At 49.6% G+C, this 14,925-nt stretch overlaps 9 non-coding genes across 9 annotated transcripts; all 9 read right to left on the reverse strand.

The window, feature by feature from the left end:
* Nucleotides 1-307: 307 nt before the first annotated feature.
* TRNAL-CAA (transfer RNA leucine (anticodon CAA)) lies at nucleotides 308-419 on the reverse strand. Its single transcript has 2 exons — nucleotides 382-419; nucleotides 308-353 (listed from the first exon to the last, which is right to left on the reverse strand). It is a non-coding gene; the product is annotated as a tRNA-Leu (tRNA).
* Nucleotides 420-712: 293 nt separating this feature from the next.
* Nucleotides 713-785, reverse strand: TRNAV-AAC (transfer RNA valine (anticodon AAC)). The gene has a single exon. It is a non-coding gene; the product is annotated as a tRNA-Val (tRNA).
* A 386-nt stretch (nucleotides 786-1,171) lies between these two features.
* TRNAP-AGG (transfer RNA proline (anticodon AGG)) lies at nucleotides 1,172-1,243 on the reverse strand. The gene has a single exon. It is a non-coding gene; the product is annotated as a tRNA-Pro (tRNA).
* A 406-nt stretch (nucleotides 1,244-1,649) lies between these two features.
* On the reverse strand, nucleotides 1,650-1,722 carry TRNAV-UAC (transfer RNA valine (anticodon UAC)). The gene has a single exon. It is a non-coding gene; the product is annotated as a tRNA-Val (tRNA).
* Nucleotides 1,723-2,106: 384 nt separating this feature from the next.
* Nucleotides 2,107-2,178, reverse strand: TRNAP-CGG (transfer RNA proline (anticodon CGG)). The gene has a single exon. It is a non-coding gene; the product is annotated as a tRNA-Pro (tRNA).
* Nucleotides 2,179-3,098: 920 nt separating this feature from the next.
* TRNAL-CAA (transfer RNA leucine (anticodon CAA)) lies at nucleotides 3,099-3,210 on the reverse strand. The gene is made up of 2 exons: nucleotides 3,173-3,210; nucleotides 3,099-3,144 (listed from the first exon to the last, which is right to left on the reverse strand). It is a non-coding gene; the product is annotated as a tRNA-Leu (tRNA).
* A 294-nt stretch (nucleotides 3,211-3,504) lies between these two features.
* TRNAV-AAC (transfer RNA valine (anticodon AAC)) lies at nucleotides 3,505-3,577 on the reverse strand. Its single transcript has one exon. It is a non-coding gene; the product is annotated as a tRNA-Val (tRNA).
* Nucleotides 3,578-3,964: 387 nt separating this feature from the next.
* Nucleotides 3,965-4,036, reverse strand: TRNAP-AGG (transfer RNA proline (anticodon AGG)). The gene has a single exon. It is a non-coding gene; the product is annotated as a tRNA-Pro (tRNA).
* Nucleotides 4,037-4,442: 406 nt separating this feature from the next.
* Nucleotides 4,443-4,515, reverse strand: TRNAV-UAC (transfer RNA valine (anticodon UAC)). The gene has a single exon. It is a non-coding gene; the product is annotated as a tRNA-Val (tRNA).
* Between the last annotated feature and the right edge of the window lie 10,410 nt (nucleotides 4,516-14,925).

The raw sequence follows: 14,925 nt of genomic DNA on the forward strand, positions 1-14,925 counted from the left end.
GTTGAACATGTCTGCCTGTGTTGTTGCAGGGACAGTGCCTTCTCTGCCCAAAAGGTGGCAGGAGAGCCTCACAACAAATGATGGGATCAACTGCTTATTTCGAAACCTAGCATGGCAGTTACTGTGATGGAGTGCAAATGTAATGGAAGGTGTGCCTGAGGTGTCCCTTCCAGAAATACATGGAATTGTGATTGAGGGCCCAGCCTGGTGGATTTCTCTTCATTTACTACAGGTTCCTGCAAATATTGTGGTGTGTGTGGGGAATGCACTGCAAAAATTAGGAAGACTTAAGGGTGTAAAAGGGACCTGTCAGAAGTGGGATTTGAACCCACGCCTCCATGAGGAGACCAGAAGGCTCAGCATCACTGACGATCAAGCTCTCTTGAGTCTGGCGCCTTAGACCACTCGGCCATCCTGACGGCTCAGGGTGTGCTTAGTTCTGACTCTTCTGTCTGCACCTGCCAACGTTTCCACTTACAACGTTCACAGCAATGTCACAGGTGTAAAGGCCCCAACAATACAACATAGCTTAAATAAAATAAAAATAGGCCCAAGAACAACCCCCAGATGATCGATGGAGATAACTTTGTTTCGTCTGCAAAGGTAAAGAAATTTTCTCACGGCTCACTGTGTCCAAAGACCACCTCTTCTTAAACTTGCATTGAGATAATAAGGTTTTAGAGTGTGCACAATAAAAGCATCCAATGCACAGTGTTTCTGCCCGGTCTCGAACCGGGGATCTTTCGCGTGTTAGGCAAACGTGATGACCACTACACTACAGAAACTACATTGCTGTTTTCTACTGTTAGAGGAAAGTTTCTCTCAAGTCTTCACCCTACTTCTATTCTGCTGTATCAGCAGCGGCTCAGAATGTGCAGAAAAATTGTGAATACCTCAGTGATATCATCCCACATGCTTGCAATTAGACGTACTCAAAACTCACTTGTGCAGGCATCGACAGACAAATATCTGATGCCTAAATGCCAGCGAGTACAGCTTGGGAAAGCATCACCTGGGACACACTGAGACTAAGCAGGTAGGCAGATATAGCAGGGTGATCCATTTTTCTTCTGAGGTTAGAAATATGTTGTGCAACAATGCACCCAGTATAACGAGAAATAGTCAGGCATAGTGCATTTTTATTAGGATTTGTATGTTTACCTCTAAAAAAGGGCTCGTCCGGGATTTGAACCCGGGACCTCTCGCACCCTAAGCGAGAATCATACCCCTAGACCAACGAGCCACGCAAGAGTCATCTCTGACACGGCTCCAGGGGTTAGTGGCAGCTAGCCAGTACATGCTGCTCTGTTCTGCAATATGATTACTGTCTTTTTTATGGCCGTCATCAAACAAGAAATTAAAAAGCCTCTGTCCTTCAGACAGTTTGTTTGCTTTAAGTGTCTGCTCGTGGTGAGTACAAGAGAAGCATTTCTGCTCTCATGCCTTGCTTTCATGAAGTAGGCCCACCCTACAGAGCAAAGTGCAAGCAAGCGAATGACGCAAGCTATCGTCACTTCTCTTTTCGAGCTGTCACTGAGATCTCTGGAGCACCCTACGTCAGGCTGGTGAGGAATAGACAGCCTCTATTATCTCAGCTTTCCTATAAAGTGAGCCAGTAAATGCAAACACTGTGAAAATCAGCAAGCTGCTGTTTCTGCCCGGTCTCGAACCAGGGACCTTTTGCGTGTAAGGCAAACGTGATAACCACTACACTACAGAAACAGACACTACCTCAGGAATCTTCTTGGCATGTATTGGGTTGGAATACACAGACTAAGGGCCAACGTCCTTGAAGCTCAAAGTTGGGCTCTCCTTACCCGGTCTCTCTTTCTTTGGAAGACAGGAATGAGGACCACTTTTATTCCAAGAGGCGATTTTGAAAGCATATCCTGAAATGACACTAGAAAAACACTTTGCATGTAATGTTCCTACACTGCTGGTCCAGCCCAGAAAAGCAGTTGCAACAAAGTCCTGCACTCCTTTATCATGTCAAAAGTGGAAAATAGCATGCAGGGTAAGGAACCTTCTCGACATACACAGCGTCTTATAGCACTGAAAAGAAGAAAGGCTCCTATATGACAAGCAGCCTGAAAACTTCCACAGGATGGGCTCGTCCGGGATTTGAACCCGGGACCTCTCGCACCCGAAGCAAGAATCATACCCCTAGACCAACGAGCCTGAGTGGCCAGGAGACATTTTGAACAATTTCTGAAGCGTCTTTCAGAAAACAGCAGGGCTATTTGGCTCGTCTCCCTATAAGTGAGACACACAAAGTCATGTTTTCTCTCAAGTTGTTGTTTTTGCACTCCAGCAAGGAAGGGGGCAGCCAATTTCCTTTCGGCCAGTGAGCAGAAAAAAGGCACAGATGAGAACAGCAAGCACTTTCTGGCACTTGTACTCCTCTGCAAGTCCTGGACCCTTGCTCCATAGACTTCCACACCAGAAGCAATGAAGGGCCCACCATTTCTTGCGCCTGAGAAAGAGGTGTTTGATATTTGGATTCAAACGCGCTCGCTCAGCGCTCGATCAGGCGAGATTTATATGAGTGGCTCACAGGCCTGAAACATTCACCTGGGAGACCCAGTGTGGCTGACTTCCCAGTATGGCCATTGTTGGGCGAGTCTCCTCCTTTTCTGCTGCCTCAATCTAGAATTGGCTGCAAATCACAAGAGAGAGTGCAATGTCCGTGTGTAGTGCCTACTCCCAGCTACCTCTCTGTCTTCCTTATGTAAATTAGAATTTGCAAGGGGGGACCATTGGCAATCTGCTCCTCCCACATAACCAGGAAGCCCTGTTGAACATGTCTGCCTTTGTTGTTGCAGGGACAGTGCCTTCTCTGCCCAAAAGGTGGCAGGAGAGCCTCACAACAAATGATGGGATCAACTGCTTATTTCGAAACCCAGCATGGCAGTTACTGTGATGGAGTGCAAATGTAATGGAAGGTGTGCCTGAGGTGTCCCTTCCAGAAATACATGGAATTGTGATTGAGGGCCCAGCCTGGTGGATTTCTCTTCAATTACTACAGGTTCCTGCAAATATTGTGGTGTGTGTGGGGAATGCACTGCAAAAATTAGGAAGACTTAAGGGTGTAAAGGACCTGTCAGAAGTGGGATTTGAACCCACGCCTCCATGAGGAGACCAGAAGGCTCAGCATCACTGAAAATCAATCTCTCTTGAGTTTGGCGCCTTAGACCACTCGGCCATCCTGACGGCTCAGGGTGTGCTTAGTTCTGACTCTTCTGTCTGCACCTGCCAACGTTTCCACTTACAACGTTCACAGCAATGTCACAGGTGTAAAGGCCCCAACAATACAACATAGCTTAAACAAAATAAAAATAGGCCCAAGAACAACCCCCAGATGATGGATGGAGATAACTTTGTTTCGTCTTGCAAAGGTAAAGAAAGTTTCCCACGGCTCACTGTGTTCAAAGACCACTTCTTCTTAAACTTGCATTGAGATAATAAGGTTTTAGAGTGTGCACAATAAAAGCATCCAATGCACAGTGTTTCTGCGCGGTCTCGAACCGGGGATCTTTCGCGTGTTAGGCAAACGTGATGACCACTACACTACAGAAACTACATTGCTGTTTTCTACTGTTAGAGGAAAGTTTCTCTCAAGTCTTCACCCTACTTCTATTCTGCTGTATCAGCAGCGGCTCAGAATGTGCAGAAAAATTGTGAATACCTCAGTGATATCATCCCATATCCTTGCAATTAGACGTACTCAAAACTCACTTGTGCAGGCATCGACAGACAAATATCTGATGCCTAAATGCCAGCGAGTACAGCTTGGGAAAGCATCACCTGGGACACACTGAGACTAAGCAGGTAGGCAGATATAGCAGGGTGATCCATTTTTCTTCTGAGGTTAGAAATATGTTGTGCAACAATGCACCCAGTATAACGAGAAATAGTCAGGCATAGTGCATTTTTAGTAGGATTTGTATGTTTACCTCTAAAAAAAGGGCTCGTCCGGGATTTGAACCCGGGACCTCTCGCACCCTAAGCGAGAATCATACCCCTAGACCAACGAGCCACGCAAGAGTCACCTCCGAGACGGCTCCAGGGGTTAGTGGCAGCTAGCCAGTACGTGCTGTTCTGTTCTGCAATATGATTGCTGTCTTTTCCATGGCCGTCATCAAACAAGAAATTAAAAAGCCTCTGTCCTTCAGACAGTTTGTTTGCTTTAAGTGTCTGCTCGTGGTGAAGATAAGAGAAGCATTTCTGCTCTCATGCCTTGCTTTCATGAAGTAGGCCCACCCTACAGAGCAAAGTGCGAGCAAGCGAATGGCGCAAACTATCGTCACTTCTCTTTTCGAGCTGTCACTGAGATATCTGGAGCACCCTACGTCAGGCTGGTGAGGAATAGACAGCCTCTATTATCTCAGCTTTCCTATAAAGTGAGCCAGTAAATGCAAACACTGTGAAAAACAGCAAGCTGCTGTTTCTGCCCGGTCTCGAACCAGGGACCTTGCGCGTGTAAGGCGAACGTGATAACCACTACACTACAGAAACAGACACTACCTCAGGAATCTTCTTGGCATGTATTGGGTTGGAATGCACAGACTAAGGGCCAACGTCCTTGAAGCTCAAAGTTGGGCTCTCCTTACCCGGTCTCTCTTTCTTTGGAAGACAGGAATGAGGACCACTTTTATTCCAAGAGGCGATTTTGAAACCATATCCTGAAATGACACTAGAAAAACACTTTGCATGTAATGTTCCTACACTGCTGGTCCAGCCCAGAAAAGCAGTTGCAACGAAGTCCTGCACTCCTTTATCATGTCAAAAGTAGAAAATAGCGTGCAGGGTAAGGAACCTTCTCGACATACACAGCGTCTGTGAGAAGGTGGCCTGATATGCAGTGCTCACTATTCTAGTGAACACTATGTATCAGTCCAGCAACCCTTATTGATGATTGGTTGTAAGTCAACCTTATAGACCAGCTATCCTAGTAGCGTGGATACGAGCAGTCTAAGGCTAAAGACTCGAGAGGGCGTGTTAAGCCAGCTGTTATACCACACATATACCCCTTGAATACCAAGTGAAAGGACACCACACAAGTGTTATGAAAATAAACAAGATATTTATTAAGAATCACAACAGCCCTGTACTCTTTATGAGGACAGGGTACTAAGCACAAAACAAAACTCTTACGAAAATACTTAAGTTAGCACAGTATATACAAATGCCCGAGGGGCACGGAAAACCATATACTCTGAAAGTGGAATGTGAAATTACTAGCAGGTAAGTACAGTACTAATAGGCTTTGGAATCGCTAGATCTTGACTATAGAATCTTCAGATTACTTCTAGGAGACCCAGGGGACTCGGGTGCAGAGTGTGCACTCTCACGCATGATGCAGGACAAAGTCTATGGTAGCTAGTAATGACACAGTTAGTGTTCTCGGGCGAACCCGACCTGGTAGGAGGAAAACGAAAGTGGATTCTGACCCTTGGATAGTGAGGCTATGCTGGGGCACCGAAATGCTGAAGTTACCTAGCCCAGGGGCTGCAGCTGCATAGGTCTCAAAAGACGTCGGGAATCCTCGTAGACGGACCAGGAGCCTGGAAGAAAGAAGTTGCTGGCAGGCGACCAGTGAAGAAAGTTCAATGGATCCAAGCCTGGATCGAAGGAAGATGACACCTGAAAGCAGAGGGGACCAAGTTCGAGACTACTAGCCAGTAGTCAGGTGGCACCAGGAGGGCACCGGATGGTAGTCTCCTCGACTAGGTGAGTGGGTGACGCTGTGCTCGCAGATCTCACGGACCAGCAGGCGTTGTCAGCGACCAGGATGGAGGAGCGAGCTGTCCCACGATGGATGAAGCTGTCGGCGTCGCTGGACCCAGGATTGGGCAACAAAGCCTTGGCAAATTCAAGCCCACGCGGTGGACTCAAAATGGCGTCTGGAGTGGACCAGGAGGGTCTGGGGTGCCTCTCTTGAAGAAGGAAGCAAGGGCCAGTCTGGAGCAACCAGACCAGCAGCAGTGATGTCGTCGGGCATCGTGAAGAAGGCCACAAGCCAGCCGGCTAGTAGCCACACAGCGCGGTGAGCACGCAAAAGCAGAAGGGCCCCACGCAGATCGTGGAGATGCTGGAGGGCTGATCTTCGGTGCTGGAGCTGCTCAGGGTTGGGGCTTCTCGGACCCCAAAGCACTCACCAGTGGATCACACGGTGGGCTTGTTGCAAAGAAGTCGTGCAGTCTTGGCGATCGTCAGTCCCTCGAGGTCTCGTCGCACTCACAGTTCTCAGCTTTGCTGTAGAGGTGAGTAGAGGTCAGAGGTGCCAGGGAAGCCGGGTCTCGTCGAGTTGGGTCGTCGGATTCGTGAAGAAGGACTTGCAGCAGACCGCAGTGTTCTTAGGATGGTGCCCGCTTGATGCAGGGTGACTACTCCTTAGCCACAAGGGAGAATCTTGAAGAAGGAAATCTTGATGTCTTTCGCAGAAAGTCGTGTCTTGATTCCAAAGATGATCTAATTTTAACAGGGGGCCCGCTCCCATCTTTATACTAAAAAAGGGGGCTGACCCGGTGACTAGGTCCTGCCTATGGGTGGGACTAGGAGGGGGGTGGTTACGACCCTCTGCCATGCCGGACTTTCCCCAGGCCAGGGGCTGGTGTGCCCCTGGAACTGGTTCTGACCGGCCTATGCGTAGTGAGCACCGGGGTGCCACTCAGCAGTCACCTTCCTGTAAAGCCCTTCCTACCCAGGATACACAAAACCATGTCTGGGACGGTGCTAGCACCGCCCCTGACAGGAAACCCTTTGTCCAGGCTCCCCTCGCTGGAAGTACTCCCAGCTGCAGGGGGTCAGACTCGTGTCTGTGGTGGCAGCATCCATTTTGTGGAGCTGAGGCTTCGTTTAACTTTAACCGGGGTTCACAGTTACATACATGTCATGTCCCTCTAGAAGGGTGGAATGCTAACCCCGTCGCGAGAATTGGCGAGGGGTTAGTATTCCAATTTGTATGACACCTTACTCGACATGTTTTGATAAAGCAATACCAAAGATAGCATTTAACCGCGAGGATTATAATGCACTTAAGAGTATATGGTATGTGATATCATGGAACAGCTATTAGGACTTGGTTCCGCAAGCTGCAGACAGGCTCAGCTCATGCCAGAGCACCATCTCACACGATTCCAAGCACTCTGCCTTCAGGATTGTTAAGGCCTGCCATAGGAGTGACTGATAGGAATCTGTGTGTCCATTTTAGGGTTAGATATAGGTATACTATATCTATAGCAAAGGGTGATTACACGACTTTGCCCCAGCTGTCATGCAGCCAGTTGTGTCAAATTTAGGAGGCCAGCCAGGGGTGGCATAATACATGCGTCAGCCCCTGGTAGGCCCTGGGTACACCTATGCCCTGAGTTACAGGGTCTGATAAGGTGGCCCAGTACCAATTGGAAATGTACCTAGGGTACATGGAATCCATTTTACAGAGAGAGCAGTAGGCCTGGGGTCCTGATTGGCAGGGCCCCAGGTCGACTATGTCAAAAACCAGCTAAAACACAGGGCAAAAAGTTAGGGACAACCATAGTCAGGAGGTACCTTCCTACACAACCCCCCCCCCCCCCCAAACGAAAGGAGATAAGGCTATCCTTGTCCAGGTAAGCCTCTATTACCTAAGTGGCCTTATAAGAAAGGACCAGCTCTGGCTTGGTTTCCCCCTGTGTCATGGTCCACTAGGCAATCCCTCACTCTAAGGGTATCTGAGGGTCTCCACCATAGGGAATCTCTGTCTCTGGTGTGTCTTGGGAAAGGAAAAGGCTGATGCTGGGATGGAGTACTGAAGTGAGGCTCCTCTACCTTTGGGCTCAAATTCCTCCAATCACCATTCATCATGTGTGCCTTTCTTTCTTTAGCTGAGATGCACTGAGCTCTCAGTGTCAGCCTCTGGCTACCTAAAGATGGAGGCTGAGTCCCTCTGTTTGGCTTACTGTAAGGACAGGTCAGGTTTGGGGTTTTTAGGCCCCAGGTTTGGCTGTGCCCAACAGTGTCCAGCTGTGGGAGGTCCCTAACTACTTTTAAGGGGGATCCCTCAGGAGTCTGTTTTATTTTCACTTGGCTAGGTTTACCAGCTTCAGTGATCCTAATCTGCTGATTAAGGGGTTCTTTTGGACAGGGGGCTCTTTGGGGTCCACCACTGGCCTCCCTGACCTCCACAGCCCTGGGCTGACTGAGGCAGGGTAGAGAGGTGCAGGTTACCTGCTCCAGACTGGGTCCCACCTGGGAAGGGTCCACTGCCATCAGGGGCACTGCCAGGCTAGGCCTGACTACCTCTGGGGCAGTTCCTTCAACAGGGGTAGAGTCAGTTCCCTGAGGAGGCTGGCTCTCACCTAGTGTCTGGGAGGGGGAAGACTCTTCTTCCTCCTCAATGCTCTCTGTTTGAGTGGAGTGATCCATTGTTTCAGGCTTCAGAACCAAACTATCTGTTTGAGTAGAGGCTGAGACCATTTCAACCTTGCCAACCTTTTCAGGAGGGCACTCAGTTTGTGTTTGGGCTGTGACTGTCACAGCCCTCCTATCCTGTTCTGGAAAGTCTGTCTGAGCCTGGGCAGTGGCTACCACTGCCCTTCCAACCTTTTCAGGGAGGAATGGTGCTTGGACTGGGGCTGTAGCTATTACTGCCCCACTAACCTGTCTGGATAGGCCTATCATTCTGGAGTGAGTTTCTTGCTCCACCTCAGCCCATGCTGAGAGTTCCAGGTCATTCCCCAGTAAGCAATCTACAGGTAGGTTATCTGTCACTGCCACTCTCATGGGCCCTGTGACATTACCCCAGCTGAGCTTGACTACTGCCATGGGATGCCTTCTCTTCACTCCATGAATGTCTGTCACCTGATAAGTAAAACCAGGGGTCAGTTGAGCAGAGGGGACCAGATGGTCAATCACCATGGTGATGCTGGCCCCTGTGTCTCTGAATGCCTCAACTTTCTGACCATTCACTATGACCTCTTGTCTATACTTTCCCAAAATGTGGGGTCCAGTAGTGAAGTTGGCAAACCCCATGCCAGTCTCACAGACGAGAGTGTGGTCAGGGGACTTGGCTAGGCCATAGTCCTCCTGATTGCCCAAAGTAATGCCCACCACATTCTTGGGGGCACTCCCACCACCTCGGGGATTACCACTAGTGGTAATAGGAGGTTTAGGAGTATTACCTGGGGGCATATTTCCCTTATTGCCATTTTTAGGGCAACTGGCATCACTTTTGTAATGGCCCACCTGTTTACAGGTATGGCAATAAGGTTTCTTCTGTTCTGAAGGAGTGTTCTGGGACCCACCACCCTTGTTGGAGTTTTGGGGCCCTGGGGAAGTCTTCTCTGTGGATTTATCCCCACCCTTCTCTTGAGGCTTGGTTGATTCCTTCTTTTGGTCACCACCCTGGTTTTTAGGCCTGACCCTGGTTCTGACCCATTTGTCTGCCCTCTTACCCAATTCCTGTGGAGAGGTCAGATCAGAGTCTACCAGGTGCTGGTGTAATAACTGGTTCTGACAATTACTTAAGATTTGCTCCCTCATAATTAGATTGTACAATCCTTTAAAATCAGTAACCTTACTACCCAGTAGCCAGCCTTCAAAAGCCTTAGTGGCACAATCAACAAAGTCAGTCCAATCCTGAGACTGAGTTTTCTGGGTGTCTCTGAACAGCATCCTGTATTGTTCAGTGGTTAAACCAAACCCATCAACCAGTGTATTCTTCAGGATTTGGTAATTGTTAGCATCCTCAACTCTAGTAGTGAGGAGCTTATCTCTACCTTTACCATCAAAGGAGAGCCACAAGATAGCTGCCCACTGACTTTGGGGAACACCCTGCACAGTGCAGGCCCTCTCCAAAGCAGTAATCCATTTGTGGATGTTATCCCCTTGTTTAAAGGGGGGCACTATCTTATTCAGGTGCTTTGTATCAAAACTCCTTGCCCTATTGCTAGGTACAATGCTGCCACCAGTGGGGACCACCCCACTTAACTGTTGCTCTCTAGCAAAGGCAAGCCTCTCTTTGGCCAGGGCAAGTTCTTCCTTTTCAATCCTCAGATTGACTGTCCTTTCTTTAGCTTCATACACTCTCCTCTGAGGGGAAGTCATCCCTCTGTGAGAAGAGCTTTGAGAGCCATTGGTTTGAATAGATCTGCCAGAGCCTCTTGATAGAGATCTAGCTCGTCCATTCCCAATGTTAAGCTGACCTGAGACTGGCCCCAGGGGTCCCCCAGTACCAATCTCATGTCTGCTTATGTTGGACCTGGTTAGTCTGCCGACTTCTACCTGTCCCTTATCTGCCTCATCCCCAGAGGGATCCTCATCCTCCTCCCCCTCTTCAGTCTCAGCTGAGAGGTGGATTAGGTCAGGGTCTCCTCTGGTTCCCTCAAGGGGAGGCATGCTTCCATCTGGATTAGAAGAGCTAAGAAGTTTCTCAGCTTTTCTGGCATCATAAGTCTCTAAGAGACCAATCAGAAAGGAAGTTGTGGGGTTAGACCCCTGTCTTATCTTCCTAGAGGTACACACCTGTCGTAACTCATGGAAGCTAAGAACAGTATATCTGGAAGTGGGGACCTGTGGAGGGTCCACTGACACAAGGGGAGACTCAGAGTTTCCTCCTTTGTCTGACATACTGTTTCTAGTGTGGTGTAAGTGATGCACCTACCTACACTATGTGTTTGCCTACTGATCCCTTGCTAAGAGTTGCAGCCAAGGTGTGCTAAGCCTTGAGGAGCTGCAACAGCTGGTTCAGTAGAACTCAGAGTATTCTAAGCTAAGTAATATGTACCTATCAGTACTTATGTGATCTTTCAACAAGATATTCTTAGGATACGTGTGGTAAAACAACAGCAAGCTCAAATCCCAACCGCTGCTCACCAATGTGAGAAGGTGGCCTGATATGCAGTGCTCACTATTCTAGTGAACACTATGTATCAGTCCAGCAACCCTTATTGATGATTGGTTGTAAGTCAACCTTATAGACCAGCTATCCTAGTAGCGTGGATACGAGCAGTCTAAGGCTAAAGACTCGAGAGGGCGTGTTAAGCCAGCTGTTATACCACACATATACCCCTTGAATACCAAGTGAAAGGACACCACACAAGTGTTATGAAAATAAATACGATATTTATTAAGAATCACAACAGCCCTGTACTCTTTATGAGGACAGGGTACTAAGTACAAAACAAAACTCTTACGAAAATACTTAAGTTAGCACAGTATATACAAATGCCCGAGGGGCACGGAAAACCATATACTCTGAAAGTGGAATGTGAAATTACTAGCAGGTAAGTACAGTACTAATAGGCTTTGGAATCGCTAGATCTTGACTATAGAATCTTCAGATTACTTCTAGGAGACCCAGGGGACTCGGGTGCAGAGTGTGCACTCTCACGCGTGATGCGGGACAAAGTCTATGGTAGCTAGTAATGACACAGTTAGTGTTCTCGGGCGAACCCGACCTGGTAGGAGGAAAACGAAAGTGGATTCTGACCCTTGGATAGTGAGGCTATGCTGGGGCACCGAAATGCCGAAGTTACCTAGCCCAGGGGCTGCAGCTGCATAGGTTTCAAAAGACGTCGGGAATCCTCGTAGACGGACCAGGAGCCTGGAAGAAAGAAGTTGCTGGCAGGCGACCAGTGAAGAAAGTTCGATGGATCCAAGCCTGGATCAAAGGAAGATGACACCTGAAAGCAGAGGGGACCAAGTTCGAGACTACTAGCCAGTAGTCAGGTGGCACCAGGAGGGCACCGGATGGTAGTCACCTCGACTAGGTGAGTGGGTGACGTTGTGCTCGCAGATCTCACGGACCAGGAGGCGTTGTCGGCGACCAGGATGGAGGAGCGAGCTGTCCCACGATGGATGAAGCTGTCGGCGTCGCTGGACCCAGGATTGGGCAACAAAGCCTTGGCAAATTCAAGCCCACGCGGTGGACTCAAAATGGCGTCTGGAGTGGACCAGGAGGGTCCGGGGTGCCTCTCTTGAAGAAGGAAGCAAGGGCCAGTCTGGAGCAACCAGACCAGCAGCAGTGATGTCGTCGGGCGTCGTGAAGAAGGCCACAAGCCAGCCGGCTAGTAGCCACACAGCGCGGTGAGCACGCAAAAGCAGAAGGGCCCCACGCAGATCGTGGAGATGCTGGAGGGCTGATCTTCGGTGCTGGAGCTGCTCAGGGTTGGGGCTTCTCGGACCCCAAAGCACTCACCAGTGGAGCACACAGTGGGCTTGTTGCAAAGAAGTCGTGCAGTCTTGGCGATCGTCGGTCCCTCGAGGTCTCGTCGCACTCACAGTTCTCAGCTTTGCTGTAGAGGTGAGTAGAGGTCAGAGGTGCCAGGGAAGCCGGGTCTCGTCGAGCTGGGTCGTCGGATTCGTGAAGAAGGACTTGCAGCAGACCGCAGTGTTCTAAGGATGGTGCCCGCTTGATGCAGGGTGACTACTCCTTAGCCACAAGGGAGAATCTTGAAGAAGGAAATCTTGATGTCTTTCAACACCACCAACCTCTTGGACAACCTTGCCATCCTCGGACTTAAACAACTGGTCACCTCCCCCACCCACATCGCAGGTCACACACTCGACCCCATCTTCACCTCCAGCAACCATGTCTCCTTCAGCCACACTACGGATCTCCTCTGGACTGACCACAGCTGCGTTCACTTCACCTACAACAAGCCGAAACCCATCAACCACCCCCAACCAACTCTGCAAAGAAACTGGAACAAAATCACCATCAACCAGATCTCCTCATCGCTCCTTCTAAACACCCCAGCCCACTCTTCTAACCCAGACCAAGCCGCCGCCAACTTCACCCTATGGTTATCCAACACCGCCGACACCTTAGCACCACTGAAAAAACGTCATAGCAAACCTGGCAGCAAGAAGGCCTCATGGTTCAACGATGACCTTAAGAAATCCAAGAAACTTTGTCGCTCCCTCGAGAAGGCCTGGAAAAAAGACCCAACCACCAGCACCAAGGACGCCTTCAAAAACGCCACCCGCACACGCCACCAACTAATCCGAAAGGCCAAGAAAACAGCATTCAAGGATCGACTTGACAACAACGCCCACAACAGCAAGGAACTTTTCAACATCGTCAAGGAATTTACCAATCCCTCGGCCAACTCCAACGACATCACCCCCTCTCAAGCCCTCTGCGACTCCCTAGCCTCATTCTTCCACAACAAAATTGCAGACATCCACAACAGCTTCGACAACCAACCCGGAGACCAACCCACCCAACCATATACTGAACATTCTCCCCCCTTGAACACCCTTAACGACTGGAACCCAATCTCCACTGAGGACACCATCCGCCTGATGAACTCCATCCACTCAGGATCCCCCACAGACCCATGTCCTCACCACATCTTCAACAAAGCAGACTCCGTCATAGCACCGCACCTCCGAGACGTCATCAACTGCTCCTTCAACTCCGCCACCTTCCCGGAAAGCTGGAAACACGCTGAACTCACCGCCCTTCTGAAAAAACCCACAGCGGACCCCACCGAACTAAAAAATTACCGCCCCATTTCGCTCCTTCCATTCCCGGCCAAAGTAATCGAGAAAGCTGTCAACAACCAGCTCACCGCTTTCCTCGAAGCCAACAAATCCCTCGACTCCTCACAATCTGGCTTCCGAGCAAAACACAGCACTGAGACCGCCCTCATCGCAGCAACAGACGACATTCGAACTCTACTGGACAATGGAGACACAGTCGCCCTCATCCTCCTCGACCTCTTTGCAGCCTTCGACACAGTCTGCCACAGCACCCTTTTACAACGCCCCAGAAACATCGGAATTCAAGGAAAAGCACTTGAATGGATCACCTCGTTCCTCACCGGAAGAACCCAGAGAGTCCGCCTTCCACCATTCAAGTCAGAGGCTACTGAAGTCATCTGCGGCGTACCTCAAGGGTCCTCACTCAGTCCCACCCTCTTCAACGTTTACATGAGCCCCCTCGCGGCCATCGCCCGCCAACACAACCTCAACATCATCTCTTACGCGGATAACACTCAACTGATCCTTTCTCTCACCAATGACCCCAGCACCGCCAAAACTAACCTACACGAAGGAATGAAAGAAGTTGCCGAATGGATGAAACACAGCCGTCTGAAACTGAACTCAGATAAAACAGAAGTCCTCATCTTAGGTACATCCCCCTCTGCATGGGATGACTCTTGGTGGCCGGAAGCCCTTGGAAAAGCTCCCATCCCGACAGACCACGCACGGAACCTAGGCGCTATCCTGGACTCTTCACTTTCAATGAACAGACAAGTCAGCGCCGTATCCTCATCCTGCTTCAACATTCTTCGCATGCTCAAAAAAACATTTCGCTGGATCCCCACCGAAACCAGAAAAACAGTCACCCATGCTCTGGTCACGAGCCGACTGGACTACGGAAACACCCTCTACGCAGGTACTACCGCTAAACTCCAGAAGAAACTCCAACGAATCCAAAACGCCTCAGCCAGGATCATATTAGACATCCCGCGCAACGAACACATCTCTGGTCACCTGAAAGACCTCCACTGGCTACCCGTCAATAAGAGGATCACTTTCCGACTGCTAACCCACGCACACAAATCTCTCTACGACATCGGACCAGAATGCCTCAACTCACGACTGTCCTTCTACACCCCCTCCCACCAACTACGTTCCTCCAGCCAAGCCCTCGCCACTGTTCCTCGCATCAACAAGACCACCATGGGAGGCAGATCCTTCTCTTACCTGGCTGCTAAAACATGGAACTCACTCCCCACTTACCTTCGCCTTACCCAGAACCACCTAGCATTCAGAAAGCAACTTAAAATGTGGATATTTGACAAGTAATCCTCCTCCCCTCCCTAAGCGCCTTGAGACCCTTTGGGTATGTAGTGCGCTATATAAATTCTTTGACTTGACTTGACTTGACTTGATTCCAAAGATGATCTAATTTTAACAGGGGGCCCGCTCCCA

The sequence above is a fragment of the Lissotriton vulgaris genome, chromosome 10, assembly GCF_964263255.1.
Source record: "Lissotriton vulgaris chromosome 10, aLisVul1.2, whole genome shotgun sequence".
Classification (NCBI taxonomy): Eukaryota; Metazoa; Chordata; class Amphibia; order Caudata; family Salamandridae; genus Lissotriton; species Lissotriton vulgaris.